At 36.8% G+C, this 27779-nt stretch overlaps 1 long non-coding RNA gene across 2 annotated transcripts in view; it reads left to right on the forward strand.

Moving 5' to 3' along the window:
* LOC102484163 (uncharacterized) overlaps positions 1-27779 on the forward strand; it is a 181592-nt gene that overhangs the window by 3860 nt on the left and 149953 nt on the right. For both annotated transcript variants that reach the window (XR_334768.1, XR_334769.1), the window contains exons 2-3: positions 18619-18756; positions 19308-19471. This is a non-coding gene — a long non-coding RNA (uncharacterized LOC102484163). The remainder of the gene's footprint in view (positions 1-18618; positions 18757-19307; positions 19472-27779) is intronic.

A 27779-nucleotide genomic window follows, 5' to 3' on the forward strand; every position in this document is an offset into this window, starting at 1 on the left:
AAAAATTCTGTTATGTTTCTACAAAGAAATTTATTTCTGTGTAAGTGGGCAGTTATCTTGACAAAGATAAATCCAAACTCTGGTGTTTGTGTGATGGATGGGAATTTAAATTTTACTTTAGTTCTTCCTTGTTCGCTGGTACGTTTATAGTCTGCAGTGAGCATACATATTTCTGGTGCAAGAAACAGTTTCACATGGAATTTGACATATTCTTCTTTGGTATTATTTTTTCTGAGGTTCACTTTGCAAATTTCAGTGACTATATTTATCTGAAAACCTATTCTGTAATCCTTCAAGTTAGAAAGACTAAAAATTTCACTAGAGTTTTAACTGGTTCTCATGGTAATGACTAGAACATGCTCTAGGCTAAAAGCAATAAAAGGCATACATTCTACTTGTTCTTCTTTCAAATGTCACCTTCACTTTAGCCCCTGCTAAAGGGGCTCTTAGAGTCTCTTGTTTTTTTTGATTCTCTGGTTTGGTCCCCGGTTGTTTTTATTTTTTTTTTTTTTTTTTTGTAGAAGGGTTGGTACAATGAGAGCTACTTTACTATATATGGAAATTTATGTTAAGAGTGTTGTACTAGTTAAACAAATAGTAAGAATCAGGGCATGTAACAAATTGGGTGGAATTGAAATGAGTTAATGGGATCAGCAGGTGGCATGGTAGTTAAGGGCACTGGACTCCCACATGGCTGATCATGGTTCAAGTCCCAGACCTGGTGGCTTACTTTCTCATTCTCTCTCTCTCTCTCTCTGGTGGGAACATGCCTTATAGCAAATTAAAATAATGATCATCATAATAAATTAAATAATTATTTTTTTAAATTATATAATCCCTGATAAATTTATAACTCTCAATCAGATCTTACTGAGAAACTCATCAAAGGACTTAAATTAAGATCCATAATTCTTACCTCATTTCAGAGACTAGCAGATGGTGTAGTTGTTACATTGCTGGATTCCCACACAGCCAACCACAGTTCAGGTCCTGGACCCGGTGACTTAAAAATCATACCAGGCATGTGTGCATGCCTAAGACCCCAGGAGGAAAGTGAAGAAGAGGGGACTGGACTCCCACATGGCTTACTGCAGTTTAAGTTCCAGACTTGGTGACTTGCTTTGTCACTTTCCCTCAACCACCATGCCACTTGATGGCCCCAGGAATTCTATTATTATGAATGTAAAATAGGCAATGAATTTGGAAGCTGTTTGGCATTGTTACTTGCTATGGAAAAACCTAATGATAAAATTATTAGCAAAGATGAGCACTATTAATAAGCTTCATTCTTCTTTTTGCCTCTGGATGCATATACAGTAGGTTCACATAAATTCTAGAAAGTTAAAAAAGTATACCACCAGACAACTGTTATAAGTCAGAACAAAATAATAGTTACATGAGTAATGACTACAAGAATTTCAAGTCATTTATATTTCCAGTGGCCATTTCCCTGTTACATTGCCTTAGAATTAAGGTAAAAAAATTTTTTAGCTTAATGCTTATGCAAATCCTATGAGCTCACTTTTCAAAAAGATAAGTAGGGAGCTAGAAGATATTGCAGTGGTTAAGGCACTGGACTCCCCCTTGACCAACTGTGGTTCATGTCCTGCACCTGGCAGCTTAGAAATCATGCCAGGCACATGTTTATACATGTCCCAAATCCCTAGAGAATGGAAGAGAGGGGATTGTGGCATGGCCATTCCCGCCCAGGGGCAGGGGGTGACTTTTCACTGTCTCTCTCTCTCCCTCTCCGGTGAGCACATGCACCCTATGAATACCACATATGTATGTACATGGGTGGAATGGAAGAGAAGGGATTATGCTGTACCCATCACTCCTGGGTAATGATTTCTCACTTTCCTTCTCTCTGTCTCTATCTATGGCAAGTGCATGCACTCTATAGCAAAACCTAAACAAAATCACATCAGCAGACCATGTAGAAAACTAATAAAATATACCATTATTTAAATTAAACTTATAGTATAGTAGGGCCAGCCTCATGACCTTGTGGTTAAAGGGAACTAGATTTCATATGGCTAACTCTGTCAATCAGGATAGACTATACTTTGGAAATAACTGACCCCCATATGTCAGTGGCTGGCAATGAAGGTTTATTTTTAGCATATATTACATGTCTATATTGAGTTGGCTATAACTCTGTTTTACATCACTTTGACTGCTGAGCCCTGGATGATGAAACAGGCTCTATTTTGAGTTGTCCCAGCTCTCATGACAAAACAAAATGATGGCCCATCTAGGCCCTTAAGTCTTCTACTCAAAATGTCACACGTTACTTTCATTCACATTGCATTGGCCAAGGCTAGTCACATGGTCTCACCTAAGTTCTACAGGGTAGGATCGGCATTTCTTCATCACAGAGGAGCACCTCAAGGAGAGTCACTGAGCATGGACAAACATAATAAAATATAGCACTAATATGTATGAGCCAAAATATACAAAAATGTCTATGCAATTTAACATTGTTTATTCTAAAATTCAGTTTGTAAGTTGTGAAGAAAACTAACAATATCAGCCCTGAGAATTGTGAAAATTAAATATGATATCTGTATATCTTAGCAGAGAAACTGATATTCAGACTATAGCAGTGTTTTATTATTATTCTAATTTTTCACTTATCTAAAAAAATTCTTATACTATGTCTACATATTATGTGACACAACTTTGTTATAATAAATTATGCAGAGGCAGCTTAGGACTTGTTAATCTGGGTGACCTGTAGCACTGTGTGAAAACCAACAGCAGCTCCAAGGAAATTACACAATTTTGACAATGACAAGTTTTTTAAAATTCTGTCACTTTCATACATCCAATTAAAATCTTTGGGGGCTCCATCCCCCCTGGGGGGGTGATTTCTCACTGCTTTCTGTCTCTCTCTGTCTGTCTGGCGAGTGCACACACCCTATAGCAAAAACCTCTCCAAAAAAAGAAAAAAAAAAAAAAAAAGATGCCTTTGGGAGCCAACAGATAGTGTAAGGATTAGGTTGCTGGACTCTCACATGTCTAACCACAGTTCAAATCCTGGAACTGGTGACTTGAAACTCATGCCGGGCATGTGTGTGTGCATGCGCAAGATACTGGGAGGAGAATGGAAGATAAGGGATTGTATCATGACCATCCCCTCTGAAAGTTGATTTTTCACTTTTCCTCTCACTGTCTGTCTCTCCGGTGAGCAAACAAGCCCTAAAACAGGCAAAAACCCTTCCAAAAAATAAAAATTCAAAAACTTTGAAGAGGAGGTTTATTTATTCGTTGATTGATTACTTTTTTTTGCACTGAGTAATTTCTTTATTTTCTGCAGAATAGTGCTTTACCAACACTACAACAATAAAAACCATAATCCCAGTACTATATTTTTTTAGTTTGGGGAGATCACAGTTTATAGACTCATTTATTTAGATTAATTTTTTAAATAGTGAGGCAATTCATTCCATAATGGAAGACATAGCATGTTAGTTAGTTAAGAAAATTAAACATGATTTTTTTTTTTTTTTTTTTGCCTAAGGAAATGGTAAAAGACAAACAAAAAAAGGAAACCAATGGGAAGAAGAAATCTGGTATAATCCCATGTTACTGAGATTCTCCCGAGCCTAACTAAAGATCCAGTTACTGCTCTTGCTCTGGCAAACATGACCCAGAATATTCAAAAAAAAAAATTACCCCAGGTGACCTGTGTTTACCTATTTTTTTTTTTACTGAAGAGGAAGTCTTACGAGATACCTTTATAGCTTATATTAACTAGAATAAACATGGTTAGTTCATAATGACACATAATGCTAATAATAGCACTAACTCTTTTCCAAAGCAGAATTTTCTGACAAACTCTAATTCAACAAAATCTGACATTTCAGTTTATTTGAAGATGCTAAGGATTGACTATATAGCTCTCCATTAATCACATTTCTCCAGCTCAGTAGGAAAGGTTCTATGAAATTTACACTAGAGTGTCCATAGATCATTCATAAAAAGGATCATTCTCTCATAACAAGTACTTTATAGCTGAAAGAGGATAGAATATATTGAACTAGTTTGGGAAAAATAATACAGCAAGGGTTTTTAATTATGAATGAGTCCCTAGAACAATTTTTGGTACATCAATCATTTGACTATGTAGTCATAACCTATTTTATGTTATGTATGGTAAGGAAGATTGACTTTATTGGTCCCTTTATGTATAGTGAGTTTGACTATTATCCTTGACCAGTTACAAAGTGTATTAGAACTTTACTTTTGGGTCTAAATTTCAAAGCTAATGGGGAGGGGTGCTAAAATAAGTCAATATAGAAAGGTCTTGCAGAAACACTAAGTCTTTTTTTTTTTTTTGGAGAGGTTTTTGCTATAGGGTGCGTGCACTCGCCAGACATAGAGAGACAGAGAGACAGAAAGTGAGAAATCGCCCCCCAGGGGAGATGGCCACGCCACAGTCCCTTCTCCTCCATTTTCTTCTCGGGATCTTGGGCACGCACACACATGCGCCCAGCGTGAGTTTAAGTCACCAGGTCCGGGATGCGAACCGTGGTCGACTACGTGGGAGTCCAGCGACATAGCCATTACGCTAACTGCTGGTCCCCAGAAACACTAAGTCTTTAAAAAAGGGATGAGGTGGGGCAGGCCATGGCATGATGGTTAACACGGGTTAATTCCACATAGGTGACAGTGTGGCTGTTGGCTTGAGAAATGAGCTCAGCATGTGTGCACACGTACACAAAATCCCACATGGAGGGATAAATGGAGGAGAAGGGATTGTGGCATAGTCGACCCACGAGAGAGGGTGCTCTCTCAGATTTTCTCTCTTTCTCTGCCTCTGTCTCTCTCTGCAAGTGCACACACCCTCTGGCAAAATATTTTTAAAAAGATAACTTCCTCTGGAATTCTGTTATGATCCCAATTCATATGTGTGTGTGTGTGTATCTGCTTACTGTTATTTTTTCTACTTGTAAGTTCCTTAAGGACAAGAACTGTCTGTGATTTAAAATATATATTTTTAAATTTTATTTACTTTATTTATTTATTTAATTCAACCAGAGAGGAAGAGAGAGAGAGAGAGAAAAAGGGAGACAAAGTGAGAAACCAAGCCACTTAGTCCAGGAGTCGAACCACACTCAGCCATGTGGTAGGCCAGCACCCTTAACCACCACGCTACTTGCCGGCCCCATGACTGTCTGTGATTTTAAGAATAGTGATCTTGATACTATGCATTTGTAATACAAGGCTTCTTGACTACTATATAAAACTAGAAAACCTGTAGTTTTGGGGAGTCTCTTTCCAGAGACATTTGAATATTTCATGTTTTTCACCACTCTCCACTTCCATCTCCACACTCCAACCTGTATTATTTAAAATAACATAATGTCATATAACAAATTTTAAAAATTACTCCAGCTAATGATAATAGTTAAATTAATTCAACATCAATTTTTGACCACATTTTTCATAGAATATCTTATTTTGTATCATACAGATCTGTGTTTTACTTTTGATTCAATTATTTTCAGAAAGGCCTTATAAATATCACCTTATTGTTAATCACAGTTCATATGTGTATAGTATATGGAAACTTATATTCTATTTAGTCTATGTATAATGATTTGTTTAAACCTTATAGCAATCATGGTAGGTTCTATTTTTATGTTTTCATTGTTTCAGTAACATAACTAGGTTTGGCATAAGTAATTTTTTTTTTTTTTTTTTTTTGCTATAGGGCCCAACCCCCCGCCAGAAAGACAGAGAGAGACGTGTGCGCTTGCCAGAAAGACAGAGAGAGACAGAGAGATAGAAAGTGAGAAATCACACCCCAGGGGGCTGGCCACACCACAATCCCTTCTCCTTCATTCTCCTCTCAGGATCTTGGGCACGCATGCACATGCACCCGGCGTTAGTTTAAGCCACTGGGTCCGGGACTCAAACCACGGTCTACTACATGGAAGTTCAGTGACATAGCCATTATGCTAACTGCTGGTCCCAGTAATATTTTTTCTTAATCATTACATTTAATCACATATATCTTTACAGTGCATAACATTTCTTTTTCCAGCACAATTACCAAGCATATCAGTCAAGAAAAAGATATTACTATATACACCATCATCAGCAAATAGTTTTTCATTTTTTTAAGAATTTTTTTTCATCTTATTTTTTAAACATTCAGTCGCTACACATCATTTGGCTTGTAAAGAGAATTTACCCAACGTGAAAAACTTCTCAGATCAGTCAAGAATACTATATCTAGAGGGAGAAAGAGAAAAAGGGAAAGTGAGAAAGCAAGTCACCAGGTCTGGGACTTAAACTGTGGTCAGCCATGTGGGAGTCTAGCGCCCTTAACCACCATGTCCTCCTGCGGTCCCAATAAAATGTATATATCACACACACACACACACACACACAAACACACACACACACACACACACACATATTTATATTTATATATATATATACATATATATATGTATCAACTACTTAAAATATTTAGATGTGTATACATTTGCTTATCTTTTATTATAAAGATAGGCTTTTCCAGAGGGTATATATTCATTGATTAGTAGATAGCATTGTCTTTCTTATATTAATCCCAGTTATACTGTGTTTTCTATAGTTTCAGACCTCTGAAGTATTAGTGAGGAACACTACATGATTTTTTTTCCCCCTCAAATGTTAACCATTCTCTCTCTGACATAAAATTTAGCAGAAATTTTGTTTTAGGATCTTTTTTTTTTCTTTGTAAGCTAAGCAATGTGATTGAATGTATAAAAAATAGAAATAAAAAGCAATAAAAATGTTTAAAGAACTACACATAGTGTATGTATATAATTTTATGCTACCCACATAAATGCAGAATGTGTATTATTTTTATTTTTAATAGGTTATTTTAAATTTATTACTATTAGATGTTTTAAAACATCTAGGAATAAATAAAATAGAAACTTGTCAAAGTTTTATTAAATGTTCTTTCAAAAAGTGAATCCACTTTCCTAAACAAAGATTGTGTGTGTGTGTGTGTGTGTGTGTGTGTGTGTGTATTTGTTTCATTAATGGCCACTTTTGTTATTAATGAATTGTTTCTATTTTGGATTTATTTTCATCTTGATTTTATAACTTTTAAATAAATAAATAAATAAATAAGAAAGAAAAGACATTAAGTCACGAAAACAATAGACATCCTCCTACTTCCTCTTTTTAAAAAAACAATTATTTATATAATTTTATTTATTATTACTATTTTTAAATTTGCTATAGGGCATGCCAGCTTCTCAGAGAGACAGAGAGAGAGGGAAAATGAGAAAGCAAGCTGCCAGGTACAAGACTCAAATTTCAGTCAGCCATGTGAGAGTTCAGTGCCTTAACCACCACCAAGCCATCCGCTGGCTCTGAAGTTTGCTGTTTTCTATATGATATAGGAGTGAATTTTATTATAAAACAGAGAATTATGAAGTAATTACTCTCCTGGCCTACTGCCAAATCTACAACCAGTTAGCTACTGAATTTGCTCAAACACAAGCGAAAATAGGTTTGAGAAACACCTATTAATGGTATTCTACATTAGAAACCTCTTTTACTTTCATATGTGCTAAAAATTGATAGTTTACATTAAGTTTAATATGCTCAACCTGAAATTTTTTTTATAATTTAGAGTGCCATATAGAAAAGTCACAACAAACTCTGGGTGCAGCATGAAATCAGTGCTCTGTATTACCTGTCGTGTCTTCATTGTCTGAGTTCTCAGAAAATCTCAGGAATTTTAGAGGTCATAAGTGTGCATAGTTAAATTTGGATACCGCAGCCTCCTTGTTCCACTAAACATTTTCCTCTTTCAATTTGGTGTTAGGGGAGAGGAAACACAGAAAGAGGCAACTGGGGCCAGATCACCTGCTGACCTTTCACTGGCAATTATACTGTATATTCACCTAATCTCTAATTGCTTCTAAAAATTCATCTTCATTCACCATTAATACATAGGAAAAGGCACAAGCCATAACCTATGTGAGAATCATAATAGTATATCCATTCACATTGGGCCGTTTTCATGGTGAATAAAGAAAATGTCCTTATATCAATTAGACTGGGATCAAAATTGTGGAAATAAAGGGGCCAGCAGGTGGCATGTTGGTTAAGGTGTTGGACTCCCACATAGCCCATCATGGTTCGAGTCCTGGCCCTGGTGGCTTGCTTTTTCTGCTTTCTCTGCTTTCCTGCTTTATCTTTCTCCCTGTCATTCTCTGGTGAATGCACATATCCTATAGTAAATTAAAACAAACAAGCAAACAAAAAACTAAATAAAATTATATAAATAATTTATTTTTAAACAACTGTGAAAAAAAGAAGGGCATAGAACCTTGGCAGTAATTTATAACAATTCAACTCACACAATCTTTTAGGTTCCAATTCTGATTGTGTTAGATAAAATTATGTTCCCCCCAAGAGGTTCAAATCTAGAACCTGTGAGGATGTTACATTACCTGGCAAAGTAAATTAAGATTGCAGTTGAAATTAAGGTTGCTAATCAGCTGATCTCAATATAGAAGATCACCCTCAATTATCTAGATAAGTCTAATATGTTTATAATAGACTTTTAATTAACCATAAAGGTTTCCAGTTTTGTTGTTGTTGTTCAGAAGAACATCTATTTTTTAAATTTGTTTTTGGTATTTTCCTTACATACCATGTATAATATATTTACCTAAGTTATTTAATAACTATTTATTGAACTCCTATTGAGGATTAGTGCTATTCTATTGGGGGAAACAATGAATGATATTGTTAAGTACTGTAATAGAAACAAAATAGCCCTGGAGATAGTGATATATGGGTTATGTTTGCATGTGTGAGGTGTTTGTATGTCCAAAAAATGATTCTTGAATAGTTATTAAAGTGTAGGAATTCTTAAAGACCAGGAGGATATATAAAGTAAGAAAGGGAAATAAATGGAAAAGTTTATTCTAGTGAAAAAAATGTATATGTTATACCTAGGTAAGTGGGGAAAATGTAATACGCAAAGGTTCAGGAAGAAGCAGTCTGAGAATGGTAAATACTGGGTTGTCAGAAAAGACATGACAAATGTCTGCAAAGAAACACACGTCATGACTTTTCCTACAACCCATGACTTTTCTGACAATCCATTGGTTCAGTCTGGCTAAAGTCAGATAGGTAATGAGAAGATTCTACAGAAAGCAAGCCAGGAGAACAAGAACGTGAAGTGCTCTCCAAGCCGTGAGAGAATTTGGACTTTAATTCTAAGGGCAGTGAGAAACTACTGCCATTTTAAATCTTGCAAACTGTATGCACAGGGTCCAGTCTGTAAAACAGAAACTACATTTAGTATTTCAACATAGGGCATATAATATGGAGAATTATTTTCACAGGTGTTGGAGGTCTAAATGAGCAAATGTTACACCAGAGTAGCTGAAACATAGAAACTAGTGTGATCTGTAGATAATAACTGCAGTGCAGCCATACCAACTGTTTGGTCTTGGGAATTTATAGGAGTTTGACAATTGGAGGGATGAGAAGATGGCATAGTGGTTATGTTGCTGATCTCCCACATGGCCAACCATGGTTCGAGTCCCAGACCTGGTGGCTTAAAAATTATGCTAGGGGTATGTGAGTATATGCCCAAGATCTCGGGGGGACAATGAAGGAGAAAGGATTGTGGCATGGCCATCCACCCCACCCCAGGAGGTGACTTCTTCCTTTCCCTCTCATTGTGTCTGTCTCTTTCTTTTTCCCCACAGTGAGCACACATGCCCTAATGCAAAACAAACAAACAAAAATCCTCAAAAAGTAAAAGTTAGCCAATTAGAAATTCAAATTGAGGAGGGCCATTTGAATTTAGGGTTCTGAACTCTACCAAGGGGATATAGTCTAGACAATGCTGTACTTTTAAAGAGCACAATGAGCTTGTTATTAATATCTGGATAAAAGCAGGAAGCTGCAAAGGACAGACTTACTACCACCAGGGCAAAGTATTATTGCTGAGACAATACTGGCCAGACCAACAGGAAATCTCTACCTTCTACTCTTCCCTTATTGACAGAATTTAATACTCAGGAGCCAGCTGGCAAAAGAAATATGCAGTTAGCAGAGTCCTAGTCCCAATGTCATAAAGCTGAGGCTTGGAGAGTAGATTTGGTGCAGAGAGAAAATGATGATTGGCACAGTCCACTGCTTTGGCCACTCAGCCTCCTAATTATGTGCAATATGGGAGCAAAGGCCCAACTATTATGGTATCTATCGCTGAGTAATATTAGTTTATCAATTAATTTTGTCATATTCCCATGTCTGCAACCTAAAGGTCAATACACTAACTAGCCACTCATAGCAATTTTATATGAAGTAATAAGAAAGTACATGAATAAATTCATATATTCAGATATATATATTCCTAACAGCCAAAAAATGTTACGCAGTTGTTATTGTCCTGAATATGGTATAATGGCCATAGTCCACAATTTATAAAATACTTGCATTATTCATCTTACATTCCCTTTGACCTCAACCAGCTTCTCACCTTGACAGTGTTCTTAACCAAACATGTACTCCAGATAGGTCCAAGTCCTCTGTGACTGTATTAGTCAGGGTTTTCCAGAGAAAGTCAAAGTGATACATATATATATATATATATATGTATATAAGAAGTATATTACAGAAAGTTTCTAACACTATTATGGAGTCTGAAAAAATCTAAAGAGTCAGGAGAACTGGTGATGAAATTCAGTCTCCACTGTGAAGGCCTAAGAACCTAAGGCCTGAGAATGGAGGTTGAGGGGGACACTGCTTATATAAGTTCCTGTGGTCCGAAGGCCCAGAACCTGAAGTTTGGAGGTCCAAGGGAAGAAGATGATGAATGTCCTAGCTCCAGATGAGTAAGCAACTTCACCTTTCCTCCCTTTTTGTTCTATCTAGACCCTCTAGGGATTAGATGCCCACATTGATGAGGTTGGATCTCTTTTACTCAGTCTTTTGATTTAAATGCTGTTATCTTTAGGAAGCATTCTCGCATGCATTCAGAAATAATGTTTTGAAGTAAACTGGGCATCCCTTAGCCCAGTCAAGTGGACCCATAAAATTAATCATCATAATGGCCCTGTCTTTCTTTTGACTGTTGTGGCTTTCCATTTATTTTTACAATTGGACATGTGTTCCCCTGTCAGGAGCTGTATTCTGGGAGATAGCATGACAGCAGTGAGCACTGTGTAAGTGCACAGAAGACCGTGCTGGCAGAAACATTTCAGGCAGGGGGAAACAATCCAAATGCAAATGCCTATCTGTTCCAATGTGGGTAACTTGCTACATCCTTCATAAAGGAAGGGGTCCAATATAATTAACATGCTTTTCAATCTACTTGATGAGGGAATAATATCAACTCATTGGGTTGGATAAGGCATTTGGCAGTAGTAGTAGCCAGTCAATCTCAGTGAGAAAAATCCCATGTTGCTAAAAGCACATAGTTCTCATGTTCTATCAGTGTCATGTCTGGGAGAAGAACTGATATCCACATAAATTTAATCTTCTCTACCTAATTACTGAGAGTATCTTTTGCATATAATATTTCTTTTTGAGGACACATTACATGGGTCAAAAATACTCTCATGCTTTGTGTGCATTCTAAGAGGTCATCCGTACATCTCTTCTTCAGACCTTCTTGCTGTCAGTCCTCTATTCTATTTTTTCCAAATTGTCTCCCTCGCTAACCAAACCACTAGCCACTGTCCTTTATTATTTTTTTAAAGATATTTTTGTTATAGGGCAGGTGTTCTTGTCGGAAGGAAAGAAAGTGAAAAATCATCCCCTGGGGGAATGGCCGCACCTCAATCCCTTCTCCATTCTCCTCTTGGAATTTTGGACATGCACATACATGTACCTGGCATGAGTTTAAGCCACCCGATCTAGGACTTGAACTGTGACAAACTACATGGAACTCCAGCAGTGTAATAATTATGCCATCTGCTGTTCCTTCAGCCACTTCCCTTAAATTTGTGTAGATTTATATATCTAAACTTTCAGCCCAGGCAAAGAAGGCAACAAACTACTGTTAGAAGTTCTGCTGGGATGGTTTCCCTTCATCATGTCTTTTCAGAACTCTCCTAATTGAGGATATAATGCTGCAGCTGTTGACTTCTCACTGGTGCCAAAAACCTGACCAGTCAGATTTATGGTTTGTGAAGATAACTCTAGCATAGTAAAGAATGAATCAAAGGAGGCTATTTGCATTTTGGACATAAGAGGTGATGGTGTCCTGAGAATTGACAGAAGCATAACCAGCTTAAGATATTGAGAATAAAGAATTCTGTATATCGGGGCCAGCAGGTGGCATGGTGGCTAAGGGCACTGGATTCTCACATAGCCAACTGAGGTCTGAGTCTAAGACCTGGTGACTTGCTCTCTCCTTTTCTCTGTCTCTGTTGGTCAAATAAAAAAATAATAATAAGCCAAAAAAATGGAACTAACTAAATAAAAACATCTTTAAAAAGAGTCCCATGTTGCTAAAAGCACATAGTTCTCATGTTCTATCAGTGTCATGTCTGGGAGAAGAACTGATATCCACATAAATTTAATCTTCTCTACCTAATTACTGAGAGTATCTTTTGCATATAATATTTCTTTTTGAGGACACATTACATGGGTCAAAAATACTCTCATGCTTTGTGTGCATTCTAAGAGGTCATCCGTACATCTCTTCTTCAGACCTTCTTGCTGTCAGTCCTCTATTCTATTTTTTCCAAATTGTCTCCCTCTCTAACCAAACCACTAGCCACTGTCCTTTATTATTTTTTTAAAGATATTTTTGTTATAGGGCAGGTGTTCTTGTCGGAAGGAAAGAAAGTGAAAAATCATCCCCTGGGGGAATGGCCGCACCTCAATCCCTTCTCCATTCTCCTCTTGGAATTTTGGACATGCACATACATGTACCTGGCATGAGTTTAAGCCACCCGATCTAGGACTTGAACTGTGACAAACTACATGGAACTCCAGCAGTGTAATAATTATGCCATCTGCTGTTCCTTCAGCCACTTCCCTTAAATTTGTGTAGATTTATATATCTAAACTTTCAGCCCAGGCAAAGAAGGCAACAAACTACTGTTAGAAGTTCTGCTGGGATGGTTTCCCTTCATCATGTCTTTTCAGAACTCTCCTAATTGAGGATATAATGCTGCAGCTGTTGACTTCTCACTGGTGCCAAAAACCTGACCAGTCAGATTTATGGTTTGTGAAGATAACTCTAGCATAGTAAAGAATGAATCAAAGGAGGCTATTTGCATTTTGGACATAAGAGGTGATGGTGTCCTGAGAATTGACAGAAGCATAACCAGCTTAAGATATTGAGAATAAAGAATTCTGTATATCGGGGCCAGCAGGTGGCATGGTGGCTAAGGGCACTGGATTCTCACATAGCCAACTGAGGTCTGAGTCTAAGACCTGGTGACTTGCTCTCTCCTTTTCTCTGTCTCTGTTGGTCAAATAAAAAAATAATAATAAGCCAAAAAAATGGAACTAACTAAATAAAAACATCTTTAAAAAGAGAGAGAGAGAGAAAGAAAAAGAGAGAGAGGAAGAATTCTGTGTATATTTGATACCAGTCACTCGATTAGGTTATTAGTTCTTAGAGGGTAGATGCTATGTCTAATTTACTTTACAGCCTCTTCCACCATAGTATCAAGTGGTTTGTATTTTGATTGAGAAAATTCCTACTTTGGATGGATCTCCTTTTAGTGTATCCTAATTATAGTGCAAAAGTAGCTATTAACAATGTAAACTGCTGGATAAAGCAGTTCTCACTTTGTATCCTTTATCTTGCAAGATTGCAAGATAAGAGAGTTACTCCAGATGTTGTCTTTTTTATTTACAGAAAGGTTCAACTTTATCTAGTCTGTACCTTTCATTATTGTGTAAGCTTTGCCATAGACGGCTATATAATTTTTCCTAGCTAATTTGAAATCTGAGTAAAGCAGAAGAGGAGCCTATGAGCTATCTCTTGTCATAATAATGCTATGTAACCCCCACAAAAACTTAGTGTGATATAGGCATTTATGACACACATTTATGCTGACAAATAAGCAGTTCTGCTGATCTTAGATGAGCTCACTAAAATATCCGAAGATTAACCTGAGTAAACAGAATAACGTTACGTCTACTCCACATGTCTGCTCCAAAAAGATAGCCCACACATTCTCATGGAGATGAAATGGGGACTAGAGAGAGAGCAAGCTCAATTTCACATGCACTTTACTGTCTTCTGTAGGTATCATTCTAACTAATCCAAATGGCGAAAGCAAGTCTCAGGACTGACTGAGCTCAGAATCAAAGTTGGAAGTGGGGATTACAAAGTTATCCATGAAAGGGCATGGATACAAAAGAGAGCCAGAAATTAAAGCTACTTCTGCTGTCTACTACAAGTAATGCATGTCAGAAAAATGTTCTTTCTTACTTAGGAAAATAGACCCTATATCTGGGTCTGACAGGCTGATAGGGCCAAGGAAACTGAAGAGTGGTCCAATTCATGATTTAGAAGAGACTAACTTGTAATCCACATATGCATAGAAATACCTAAAGTGGAATCTGGAAGAGCTGAGAGTGTTATTGACCTCAGGAAGAGTGTCAATCTACAGTTTCCCCATTTTATTTGAGAACCTGATCTAGAAATCAAAATATATGAGGCACTGCTAAGCAAAAGAGTCTTTGAGTCTCGAAATCCTACATAAGTTTTAATTTGAATAAATATTCTAATTTCTATGTGTAATTTAGTTTTGTGCTTTGTATATATTCTTAAACATACTAATAATGCTTTTAATGATCTAACTTGCTCTGGGTAATCTCCCCCCGCCCCTGAAATTGTTGCTATAGGGCACATGTTCTTACTGGAGAAACAAAGAGACAGAAAGCAAGAAATCACCTCCCCTCTAGAGGGAACGATCATGCCACAATCCCTTCTCCTCCATTTTGGGCATGCACAGATACGTACTCAATGTGAGTTTCAAGCTTCTCGGTCCAGGACTCGAACTGCTGTTGAACACGTGCCAGTGCCTTAACCATTATACTACCTGCTGTCCCCTGCTCTGGATAATCTAAGGAGAATGTATTAGTTGATGGGATATTTAAGTGTGGTGGTGGCAGTGTATGAAGGAATCTTCAAAAAGTTTGGAAAGAAAGAATATTATGAACAACTATGCATAGATTTATACATTTTTTGTACCAAAATTCACTCGTACTTTAATTCCATTTGTTCAAGAACTTCTTAAAATCCCCTCTATACTTGAATACAAATTTCGGGAACCATAGTGGAATTGGAATAGTTAAGGGCAACTTGGGGGAGATTTTGATTACAATATGTTTGCCAGTAGGAGTGTTTTCCTCTGAATTACTATTGAGTTCTATTTTAAAATTGTGCTCCTTTACTTAAGCAGTTTTTTAGTTTATACCCATAAACAGTAATTAAACAAGTGATTTTTCCTGAGAAAAGATAATAGACTCAGTTGAAGAAGCTGTGATTATATTTTGCCATGCAATTTATAAGTTTAACTTTTACCACTGGAGAATGAGTTTTTATTTTTTGATGATAATATTCTGGTAAGATAAATCTGACAGTCTTAGAAAGGATATGTCATTTCTAGAACAGAGTCAGGAAGATGAAAGTTTTTTTTTTTTTAAATAATAATGAAGAAGAGAAGTAGCTGAACCAGTATGTTTATAGCTAAGTAGGAAAGGATAGAGAAGGAAAAAACACTTCAAAAACCAGAATCAGTGATAGCTATTAGGCGAATAGTTAACTCTCAAAGCTGAATCTGCAAATTGTAATACACAATGTTGAAAGTATTCTTCAAAGATTTTCAACAATAATTATATCTTTTGAAGTACAAGAACTTTTAAAATGAAAGAAGTGTTTCTTAACACTGGTTCATGAGTTCATTTTTCTGTTCTACCAAAACCTGCATGGAGTGATTTAGTAAAACTTAATTTCTTGCCTATACTTGATTCTTAGTATTATTAAAAATAGAAATAATTTTAGCTAGGTAGTGTTAATCTCCATAATAATTGCTGTTTTATTATTGCATAGCATATCAGCACTCCACATTATTACATACATTCCCAGTAATCCTATCTTGTGCAAACCCATATCTAACATGACCATACTCTTTCAGTATAATAGAACATGAAAAAGGCATAAGGGTTAAGACTATAGATTATGCATTGAAGTATGTTCTACTCAGAGGCTTGATATGTTCATTGAAAATAGGAAAAACCCCCTGCCATTTCTGGTGAAAATTAGCACTTCATTTTTACCTGAGCTCTAGTTTTGACTTCCCAAATGAAAAACAGAGCAGCCCCTTTTCTCTTACTTAAGGCAAACACTGCAAAAAGAATTTAAGATCTGTGAACTGTAAGTGGCATTCATAGCCAGACTCCTATAAAAGGAATGTAGGGCCAGCAGATGGCGTAGTGGTTACGTTGCTGGACTTCTACATGAACAGCTGTGGTTCAAGTCCTGGACACAGTGGCTTGAAACACACTGGATGTGCATGTGTGTGCATGCTGCCAAGTTCCCAGGAGGAGAATGAAGGAGAAGGGTTTGCAATGTGGCCATCCTCTCTGGGTATGTAGGGGCAGATTTCTCACTTTCCTTCTCACCAGTCTCTGTGTCTCCATCACTCCCTTGGTGAGTGCACATGGCTTAAAGCAAGAAAAGAAATGTAATTGTTTGTTCATACTTAGATTTTGTTCTTCCTGTCACAATTGCCAAAAATAATCACATTCACAGTAAAATATAATTGGATGGTTATGATTTGTAGATTTATAAAATCCTCACCAGTTTGTCTTCAAGACCAATGTGACCTGCAAAATAAAAATTTCAAGTGGTCACTTTAAATGTCAAACTGCTGGTTTTCTCAAGTGAGTTGAATGACTAGTTTTACTAGATTCCAGATGGAAGTTTTTATTCTCTAGAAACCAACTCAGAAACTTCCTTTTGTTGGTTATAAGAATGCACACCCCTGGAAGCATATCACAAAATCTAAAGGTGAAGACTGAGACTATTTTTCCTGAGGAACATATTTGAGAGCCAAAGCTCTCTTCCTACACATAAAACCTTTATAAGTTCTGAGACACAAAAAAGAAAAATAAAACCAAAAAACAGGAAAAAAAAAGATTATATCATGTTCCACTAATCCATACAATTTCTGCTATTTCTTCTGTGGTTGTCATTACGCCAAAAACACTTTGAGAGCAAAATAATATCTGAAAATCAGATTTTTCTGAGAAATCTGTTATGGAGATAGAAGAGAACAGGACAAGAACTGTACAGGTTAATACCAGCACCCAAATATACCTGTCTCACTCCCAACTATTCCATAAACTCAGTCAGATTGTTCAGGAAAAGAGTGAGGAAAAAGAGGCTATACAGGATCTCATTCAGATACTTTGGACTGGGATAAAAGAGACAGTTTCCTCCATCAAGACACTCAATCATTAATAGCCATAGAACATCAACATCACAGGAGTTACTGTGTCAGATACTGAGGAACTGTGTTAGTTAAGTAAGGTTTGTCATAACAAAGAACCATAGACTGGATGGCTAAAACAACAGATGCTTATTTTCTGACAGTGGGAGGCTGGAAGTTCAAAATCGAAACATTGGCTTTGTTTATCTTCTCTTACGGACATAAAGAATAAATCTGTTCCAGGCTTCTGTCTTCAGCTTGCATGGCCACCCTCTGGCTGCCTCTTTACATGATCACCTCTCTGAGAACATGTATCAGTGGTGTCTTTTTTTGTTTGTCCAGTTTACTCTTCTTATAAAGACACTAGTCAGACTGGATTATGATCCACCCTAACAACCTCATTTTTCTATCCTGTTAAAAGTTTTGTCTCCAAATATAAGTACAGTCACATTCAGAGGGACCAGGAATTAGGACTTGAACATAAGGATATGAGGGAGAAAAATTTTAGTGAAATAGCGATAGGTTCCATCTCTGTCCTCAAAGTCTCAGTCATTTGTGCAATTTACAATTTCCAGAGTTATTATGAAAGCTAAAAAAAGGTTGTGCTTTGGAAAATGTATTATAAAAAAAGTAAAAGGCAAGGTATTCTTAAGGCTCTTCATAACAGTTTCAGTCAAATGGCTATGTCTAATACTTCAGTTTTGGGGATATTGTCTTAAAATTAGAAGTCAATTTTTAGTATAAGAAAACTTATAAAATGTAGATATGGGTTTCATGCTCAACAAAGTTAAAAAAAATGACATTACATGATCTACCTCTGAATATACACTAGTGAAAACTGTAAAATGTTTGTTTTTGTAACTTATAGGAAGAATTATCTTTAGGAAGGATGAGTCTTCCTAAAGTAAACCAAAGTGTATTTCTGTTTGGAAGTAGGGTGGTATCTGGATACACACAAAAAACACTATTTTCCTTTCTGATCCAAAGGACTTACACTCCAACGGTCAGTAGGACAGATTTTAAGTTTGGGTAACATAAGTGGCATCTGTTCTATCTTTGTATACCAATTACTTTAAAGTGTAAGAATTACTTTATAGGAGGCACTTTATTACATATATGTCAGCACTATGAAGAACTGCTTATACCCCTTGTTTATTTCTTGTTTCTTCTCTAGGATGCATTAACCCACAAAGGCAAATGCAGTAAACTTTGACAGTTGTGTCTAACTGTGGAAGGTTCCCCTGATGCCAGCTGGCAGCCAACATGGTGCTCTGACAAATATGTCATCTTATATCTATGCATCAGGATCAAGGTCAGCATCATACAACGGATGACTTCTTAAATGTGCTAATGTTAGTCAACTGACTTTGGAAAGCATAGCTAAGCTATCTTTCATTAAGTTTCATTAAGTGTTCTGTCCTTAAAGCACTGCAGCATAAAATAAGTTGAACAGAACTAGACCATTTATATAACTTGCTTGTTTTTATGGGTTGGCAACAGGGCAGAGGAGGCACCTGGCAAGTTCCCAAGCTGTCCAACCTGTTTACTAACAACCAGATTTGAAGTGTATGATGTTATCTAGTGACACCAGCCTCTAAAGTAGATACATAAACTTACTTAGCGTAATGTTTCAGATAACCTACTATTGAAATCTTTGAATATTTAGATAACATGATTAATAGGAATATTCAAAATTAAGTATTGGCCTTATGAGGTTCAAACATGCTGTCACTTAGTTATTTGCTTATTTTCCTGAGTAAATATGCTGCTTTAAAGCTATAAAATATATGGTACTGTACGATGTGGCATGCCCAACTTGCACAGTAATTGCTAAATTAAGCAACATTCTGAATGTCTTTCCAGAAAAGTTGGACTCTTCTGAGTACACTAAGCCAAGCTGAAGAACAGGACCCCCAGATGGTTTAGCTTTTCCTATGCTTGGTGAGAAAAGCATGGAGCTGCCCATAGGCAGCTGCTCCTTCACAGCTACAGCTGAAGATAACAATCCAGGCCTCAAATCCAAGCAGGTAATAATCACCTTTTATTTAAGAATCCCTTAGGTGCATGTAAACTTCCCTATAAACCTGTACCTCCTGAGAATCACATTTGGGCACTTATACAGGGTCTGCTACTAAGGAATTCATTGTTTTTGAGAGTAGACAAAGTATAGAGAATGAATATGTTGTCATGTATAAAATAGAAATTATTCACAGGCAATTAATCTCAAATGTCTACTTGAATATTGCTCACAAAAGCTATGATAATAATACTGATAATATTTTCTCAATATTCACACAACCTTATCTGTGCATGATACTATATACTTTGTTCATATATATGTCATTGGTTACATAATTTTACTCTGCAGAAATGCCCTTTTTTTCTATTTCATGTTTTTACTCTACATGTGAAACATAGGAAATACTACCTTAGACAAATAGGGACTATTTTTTTTCATGCATCTGAGTTTTTGAAATTGCTTCAATTTATCTATATTTAAAAGTGCTCTTAGAAATATGCAATTATATAAAAATATTTGTATGAGTATACACCCACCTCTAAAGTAGATACTTACATAAACTTACTTAGCGTATACTTTAAGGGCTTTCACCTACAGGTATTTCTTCACATATCATTGTGCAGAAGGGAATATGAATGTGATAATAATTAAAATATCAACTCTAGCCAGTATTTACTAAGCAGTTCTTATGAGCCATGTAGTATTCTGATGGCTTTATTAATTCATTCATATAAATATATTTAATTTAAACTTTCTATGACCTGGTGAAATTATATGTGAAAAAGTGAACTGCTTAAATAACCTCTCTGTTGTCTCCTATATTTAATATTCTGCTATTCTAACTACCTTTGTAGTCATTTTTTAGAATAGTATATAAAAAAAATTGTACTAATTTCTTTAAAGAAATATAATGAGCTTCTACAAAAAGGATTATGTCCTTCAGATAGGAAGAAAACACATTTACTCCTACAACTAACCATTTGGAAAAGTTTATTGTCATAATTTCACTATTTTCACTATTATCAGACCATGTTAGAATACACAGTAAAAATGGTCGTTGATCTATATATAGCATGTTTATATCTCATCAGTCATCTTATAATATTTAACACTTATATCTGCACCAGTCATCTTAGAATATTCTGAGAATTCTTATATAGTTCTCATACTCAAAATAATTGCTGAATTTCCACTTCCTTCATAGTAACTCTTGCTTCTCTATCATCCTCTGAGTTTTAACACCATCACCTGAGTGTCACTTTGTGGCCAGTATAGTCTTCTTAGAATAGCTTTGCATTGCAGAATACTTTCAATGACCTTTCACTCTAGCCAGACTGATTTATTCACTGTATGTATTTTCACTGTATTATGCTCTTTGTCCATATATATGTCATTCATTCATTGGTTACTTTTATTTATTTATTTATTTATTTATTTATTTTGCCTTAGGGTACATGTATTCATCAGAGAGACAGTGAAAGGGAAAGCAAGAATCACCCTTCAGAGAGGATGGTCAGGCAATCTCTTCTCTTTATCCTTCTCCTTGGGATTTTGCCATGAATGCACATGTGCCCAGTGTGTTTCAAGCCACCAGGTCCTGGACTAAAAACCATTGTCAGTCATGTGTGAGTCCAGTGCCTCAACCACCATGCCATCTGCTGGCCCCATGGTAACATAATTTTACTTTCCTGAAGTTCCCTTTTCTTTCCTCTTCAGCTCTTTGCATTTTATTTATGTTTAGGTTCCCAGCTGAGGTCTATTTCCTTCAGAAGGTTTCAATGGTCATGTCAAACTTAACTGAATTCTCTCTTCTTTAAATAACGTATTCTTCATGGTGTCACCATGTAATTGTTCTAGGCATCCTATACCCATCAGGGAAAAAACTTAATGGTTTTCACTTCAGATGAGCACTAATTAGTGAATATCAGAGTTATTATTCAAAACAAGAACATTCTATTAATATCTTATATTTCCAGTACTCTATAGGACCTGCCCATTAAATGTTTTCAATAAATTGATATGGTGCTCAAATATGAACAGTATTTAAATAAGTCAAAGAATGGGCCAGCAGGTGGTGTAGTGGCTAAGGTGCTGCATTCCCACATGGTCTATCACTGTTTGAATCCTGGACCTGGTGATCCGAAAATCACACTGGGCTTGGGGGGGCGGGGGTGTGTGGCCCAAATCCCAACCGAAGAATGGAGGAGAAGGGATTGGAGTGTGGTCATTCCCCGGGGCTGGAGGATGATTTCTCACTTTCCTGTTCACTGTCTCTCTCTCCAGCAAGCCCACATGCCCTATGGCAAAAATTTAAATAAATAAATAATAAAAAGGTCATGGAAAATACATATTATGAGAAAAATGCATAGACTTAAGCAATTTTGTACCAAAATAAACTTGTACTTCACTTCCACCTATCCACAAACATTCTTGAAGTTACCTCATATGTATTACTAAGGGCTGAACTGTGTCTTATCAAAATTTATATTTTTTAATGCTAACATTTAATACCTCAGGATATGACTGTATTTGGTGATACAGCCTTTAAAAAGATAACTAAGGGGCCAGCTGGTTGTGTGGTGGTTAAGGCAGCTAGATCCCACATAGCTGACTGCAGTTAGAGTCCTGTACCTGGAGGCTTAAGAAACAATTCAGTTCAAATATATGTGCATGCATGCCCAAAATCCTGACAGGAGAATGGAGGAGAAAGGATTACAGTTGATCATCCTACCTGGGGTGGTGTCTCTCTCTCTCTCTCTCTCGCTCTCTCGTGAGCACAGGTGATCTATAGCAAAGCTAAAAGAAGAAAAATAATGGTGATTAAGGTAAAATGAGGTCATATCATTGGTCTCTAATTCAGTATGCCTGGTGTCCATATAAGAAGAGAGTAGCACATAGAAAACACACAGATTGGGGAGTGATTGTACGAGGGTACAGCTGGCTATCTGCCAGGGAAGGAGAGAGGCCTGAGGAGAATCCACTTCTGTTACACCTTGATCTGGGATTGCTGGCCTCCAGAACTACGTGGAAATAAATTTCTGGTGTTTAAAACACCTGGTCTGTGGTACTTAACGGCAGTCCTATCAAACTAATATGGAAAATAATAACATAGTTATTTACATTTAGTATTTATTTGTTCAAGGTTCTATGAATTTTTTTTCAAAGAAATAAGTACCAATATAACAACATACTGTAGTTGACCAAATGTCAAAGAAAAGCAAATAGTATCTAATTTGGTGGATATGTGTCATGCTTTTTAAAACATCTAAATGATCCAAAAAGGCTAAATCAAATATGACTCTCAAAATCAGCATCTAAACTGAGGTAAAAATGTATTCATTACTTTAAATCCACATCATTAAATTTTTCTTGGTATTATATTTAACATTAAGCTTCTCTTTAGAAGTAACAATGACATAACCTTGATCTTTTATATTCTTTTCTATTTAAAATGTCCCTAAACTGTCATGAATCCTTAGCAAAAATGTGATACCCCCTTCCTGGGTTTATTTAAAATCTAGGCTAGACAGAGAAGAAACTGTTTGACTAATGGCACACTTTCTTCTGGTAATAAAGAATGATTTTCCTAGTCATTGTGTAGATCAACAATGTACATAGATACAGTCTCTTCCCAAGGTTACAGCTACTACTCTGAGGATTTGTATAAACATTCAAAGTGTCAAGATTAATTTAAGCAGAAACAAAATATGTCCGCTATTGCAGTTGGCTCATTTTCAGTATAATCAACATCTGGAGACACCAACATGTAGAATTTTAAGTCTTAAAATTCAATTTATTTATTTCTATAAAGGTTATCATTTTTAAGACAGTAAATTTTATTCACTTTATTATTCTAAACATAAATTGAAAATAAGCCTAAAATGAGACTTTACTTTGATCATTGTATAAAAATATTAAGTATAAGCTGATCTCTGCTTTGCACTGTATTCTCTAGTCTTCTCATCTTTATTCTTACAAAGAAAGACATAGAAGGATTCTAAAGTTTTGCAGATTAGAGTCTCTGACAAAGATTCTCTGAAATAAGTATGTGTGTGCATAAAACATATTGGATCAACCAACCCCTGTGGGGCAGTAGAGAAAGCAGGATGAAGTAGAGGCAGGAGTTGAAGTGAGACAAAATCACAGTGGCATTTGTGAAACCCACAGAAAGCTGTGGAGCCAAGAACACCCTCAGGTCCTTCCACACTTATGAACAGGGCTGGGTCTCTGCCCCTATGTTGTCCATATATGGATGTGTGCTGTCCTTGGAAGTGGGTAGTACTTTGGGTAAGGTGACTCTCTTCAAGAGCTAGCAATTTTGCAAGCTGGAGGACTCATCAGAGCTCTGTCACCTGCCTACATCTGCAGAAACTAGACATGAAAGTTTTGGTCTTACAAGTGAGAGATGATGGTTACAAATCATAGCTGTCCTTATAGAGGAATATTAATTGAACTTCATAAATGTTGACCTAGTGACTTCAGATAAATCATTTTACCTTCTATGAACTTTGGTTTCTATCTTTGTAACTGGAATTATTAATAACTTTTATCCTTTCTCACAGTAAATTTGAGGGTCACTAGAACCAATGCAAGCAAAAATGTTTAGGATCATAAAAGATCAGGGATAAAAAATGTTAGAAATATTCTAAGTCGTGGGCCAGCAGGTGGCCCTAGTGGTTAAGGCAGTGGATGCCCACATAGCTGACCATGGTTGGAGTCCCATGCCAGGTGGCTTTAAACTCATGCTGGGTGTATATACATGCATGCCCAAAATCTCAGGAGGAGAACAGAGGAAAAGGGACTGCTGTGTTGCCATTCCCCCACAGGGTTATTTTTCACCTTCCCTATCACTTTCTCTCTCTCTCTCTCTCTCTCTGTTGACTCTGTTGAGCACATGTGCCCTGTGGCAAACAAAAACAAAAACAAAAACAAACAAAAAACTTAAAAAAAAATTGTAAGTCCATTGCTTTACTGTATAGCTAAGGAAATTGAAGCCTAATGTGTACTCATATATTATTATATGCCTGACATACTTCCAGCATTTATATTACCTACTTATGAAATTCTTTTTGGGGGGGAGAAGAGGTTTATTTGTTTGTTTGTTTTGTTTTGTTTTGCTGTACGTTGCATACGCTTGCCAGACAGGCAGAGAGAGACAGAGAGACAGAAAGCCAGAAAGTGAGAAATTACCCCCTGGGGGGAGATGGCCATGCCGCAATCCCTTCTCCTCCGTTCTCCTCTCGGGATCTTGGGCACGCACTCACACATGCTTGGCCTGAGTTTTAAGCCACCGGGTCCAGGACGCGAACCGCGGTCAACTACATGGGAGTTCAGTGACATAGCCATTACACTAACTGCTGGTCCCTACTTATGAAATTCTTGACATGACCCTGTGAGTAAACAGAGAAGGTTCACGTGACATGACCAAAGTCTGAGGTGGGGACAGGGAAAATCACTGACAATAAGTAGCCTCACTGGCTGTTCTTTTAGCTGCTGTGTTATAATGCTTCTGATGAAACAGAAATTAATGGAAGTCTTCAACTTTCTATCTTATAGTTTTTTTTTGTGTGTGATTTTTTAAAATGTATTTATTTATACTCTGTTACTGAACATCACATCATCACAGCTTACAAAATGCTATTTCCCATCCAGAATACACTGTATAGTGGCTTAATCATACATGCTATTGTCAACAAATAATTTTCATTTCTTGTTTCTTGTATGTATGTATGAGTGTATGTGTGTGTGTATACACACACACACACACACACACACATTTACCCCCTCCTATTTCTCACCCTCTACCATTTTCCACTCTCCTCCCACACTTTCTCTAGTATCTGCTGTTACTTTCCATTCCTTTTTTATCTTTTCCCACATTTTATTGATAGACAAAATATCTTAATTAATCTAAATACTTTCAATAACAAAGGCAGCTAATATATACATATCTGTGAACACATGTTGATTTTAGGCATGAAACTGTGAGTGGAATGAATATACTGTAAATAGCACCTAGCTGAGGCTATATAGCTTACTGTGGTCATTAAATAGGTACTTTTAATATATTTTTTAATTTAAAGAAAGGCAGATTTAGCTTTAATAAATCAAAATTTTAAAAAAACGTCAAGAGAACTTTGCTTAAGACTTAAAGCCAGGAAACAGGTTAGGATTCTATTGGACCAGTCCACAACTCACAGGAAGACAAAAATCCTTAACTCTGGGAAACAAACCATAGAAGATCAGTAATGTTTTAGTCAAAACATGTATTTTACCTTCTTTTGTGGTCCAATCTTTCTGTTTAAATTCTGGAAGATAATGTTCAGCTCTGGACTTGTCCTTACCATTAGGCTAGCCATTTTCTTAGTTGTTTCTGAACTCTTATTTCTGTGTGTCTGGATTTAGTTTTCCTGATAGTCCCTTCAGAACTTCTTGGAGAACTGGTCTGGTGCAGGTATATTCTTTCAGGTTTTGTTTATCTGAGAACATTCTTGTCTTCTCTTCCCACATGAAGGATAATCTTGCCAGATACAGTATTTTTGGTTGAAATTGTTTTTCACTCAACACTACGAGTATATTTTTCCAATCTTTGTTTGCTCACATTGTTGCAGATGATAGGTCCACTGTTAGCCTGATTGGATATCATTTGTAGGTAACCTGACATTTTTCTCTTGCTAATATTAGTACCCTGTCTTTGTCTGTGGTTTTGGTCAATCTGGCTATAATAAGTCTTGGAGAAGATCTTTTTGGGTTGATCCTATTTGGGGTCCTTTGTATTTTTTGGGTCTGGATCTCTGAATGCTTCTCTAGGTTTGTGAAGTTTTCTTCCAAGAATTCATAGAATATATTATCAATTCCCTTATTAGTCTCTTTACATTCTGGGATACCAATTATCTGGATGCTTGGAGGTTTAATGGTATCTAGTATTTCATGTATATCATTCTCATTTTGGGGGGATATTTTCTCAGTCTTCACAGTGGATTTTACTAATTCAACAATTCTGTCTTCCACATCTGGGATTAGATTTTCTGTATGATCTAGTCTGCTTTTAATACTTTTGAGGGAGGTTTTGACTTCCTGTATTATAGCCTTCACCTCTTACAGTTCCATTTGATTCTTTTTATGGTGTGCATTTCATTTTTCAGATTGTGCAAGAACTTCCTCATCCCCTGGAACTTGTTAGCTCTTTTCTCCTGCCTCTTCTGGAGTTCATTGTCTATCTTTGTTTCCATCTCTGTTAACTTTGTAAGAATTAATATTCTAAATTCTTTATCTGACATTTCCATGAGTTCCATTGTACTGTTTGAGGGTAAAGAGGAGTTATTATTTTCCCTTGGAGAAGAGATATTTTCTTGGTTTCTCATATTTCTTGTACCTCTGTAGTGATTTCCAGTCATTTGCTGGGGTATTCGTTTCTTTCTAATTTCTAGAAATTCAGTCTGAGTGATTAGAGGCATGCAGGAGGAGATGGTCTGCAATGCCATTCTGTTTTTCTCCCTTTGTGTGGCAGATCCAGTCAGGATTGAGGAACATGTTGACCCCTTTTTTTGGGGGGGGAGAGGTTTTTGCTATAGGGCACATGTGCTCGCCAGACAGACAGAGAGAGACAGAGAGACAGAAAGCGAGAAATCAACCCCCCAGAGGGGATGGCCACGCCGCAATCCCTTCTCCTCCATTCTCCTCTCGGGATCTTGGGCACGCACGCACACGCGCCTGGCATGAGTTTAAGCCACCAGGTCTGGGACTCGAACTGCGGTCGACTACGTGGGAGTCCAGTGACATAGCCATTACACTAACTGCTGGTCCCAAGGAACATGTTGACCCTAGTAGTATTTGGATGTTGGGCTATGGTTCACTTAGACCTGTCTAGACAGTCAGTGCAGGGCAGCTGTCAGTAAAGTGATGAGGTAAAAGAAAAAGGATAAGAAAACAGAGAAAGAAAGAGAGAAAAACAGGACAAAAAATATGTGTTTATTTTTAAAAACAAAAAATGAAAATCACACCATGCAAAAGCAATACTTCTCAGCTCCCATGGAGAACTCAGTCTTCTTCTGAAGGTCTGCCCTTTTTGCCTTTCCAGGGTGAATTCTCAGCAGAAAATCTTCATTTCTCTTATTTCCTGAAAGCACTAGTTCTCAGCTCCCATGGAGAACTCTAGTTTTTTGTTTTTATCCTATACCTGGAAACCATGGTAGATTGCACAGCAGAGATAGCAAACTGCCAACTACGGGGCAGAACATATCTTGATATATTTGTTTGCTCTTTGTTTTGGGGAGGATGAGGGAATCAGGATTATTTGCTTGCTTTTTGTCTTC

Source organism: Tupaia chinensis, unplaced genomic scaffold (genome assembly GCF_000334495.1).
Source record: "Tupaia chinensis unplaced genomic scaffold, TupChi_1.0 Scaffold000276_1, whole genome shotgun sequence".
Classification (NCBI taxonomy): domain Eukaryota; kingdom Metazoa; phylum Chordata; class Mammalia; order Scandentia; family Tupaiidae; genus Tupaia; species Tupaia belangeri.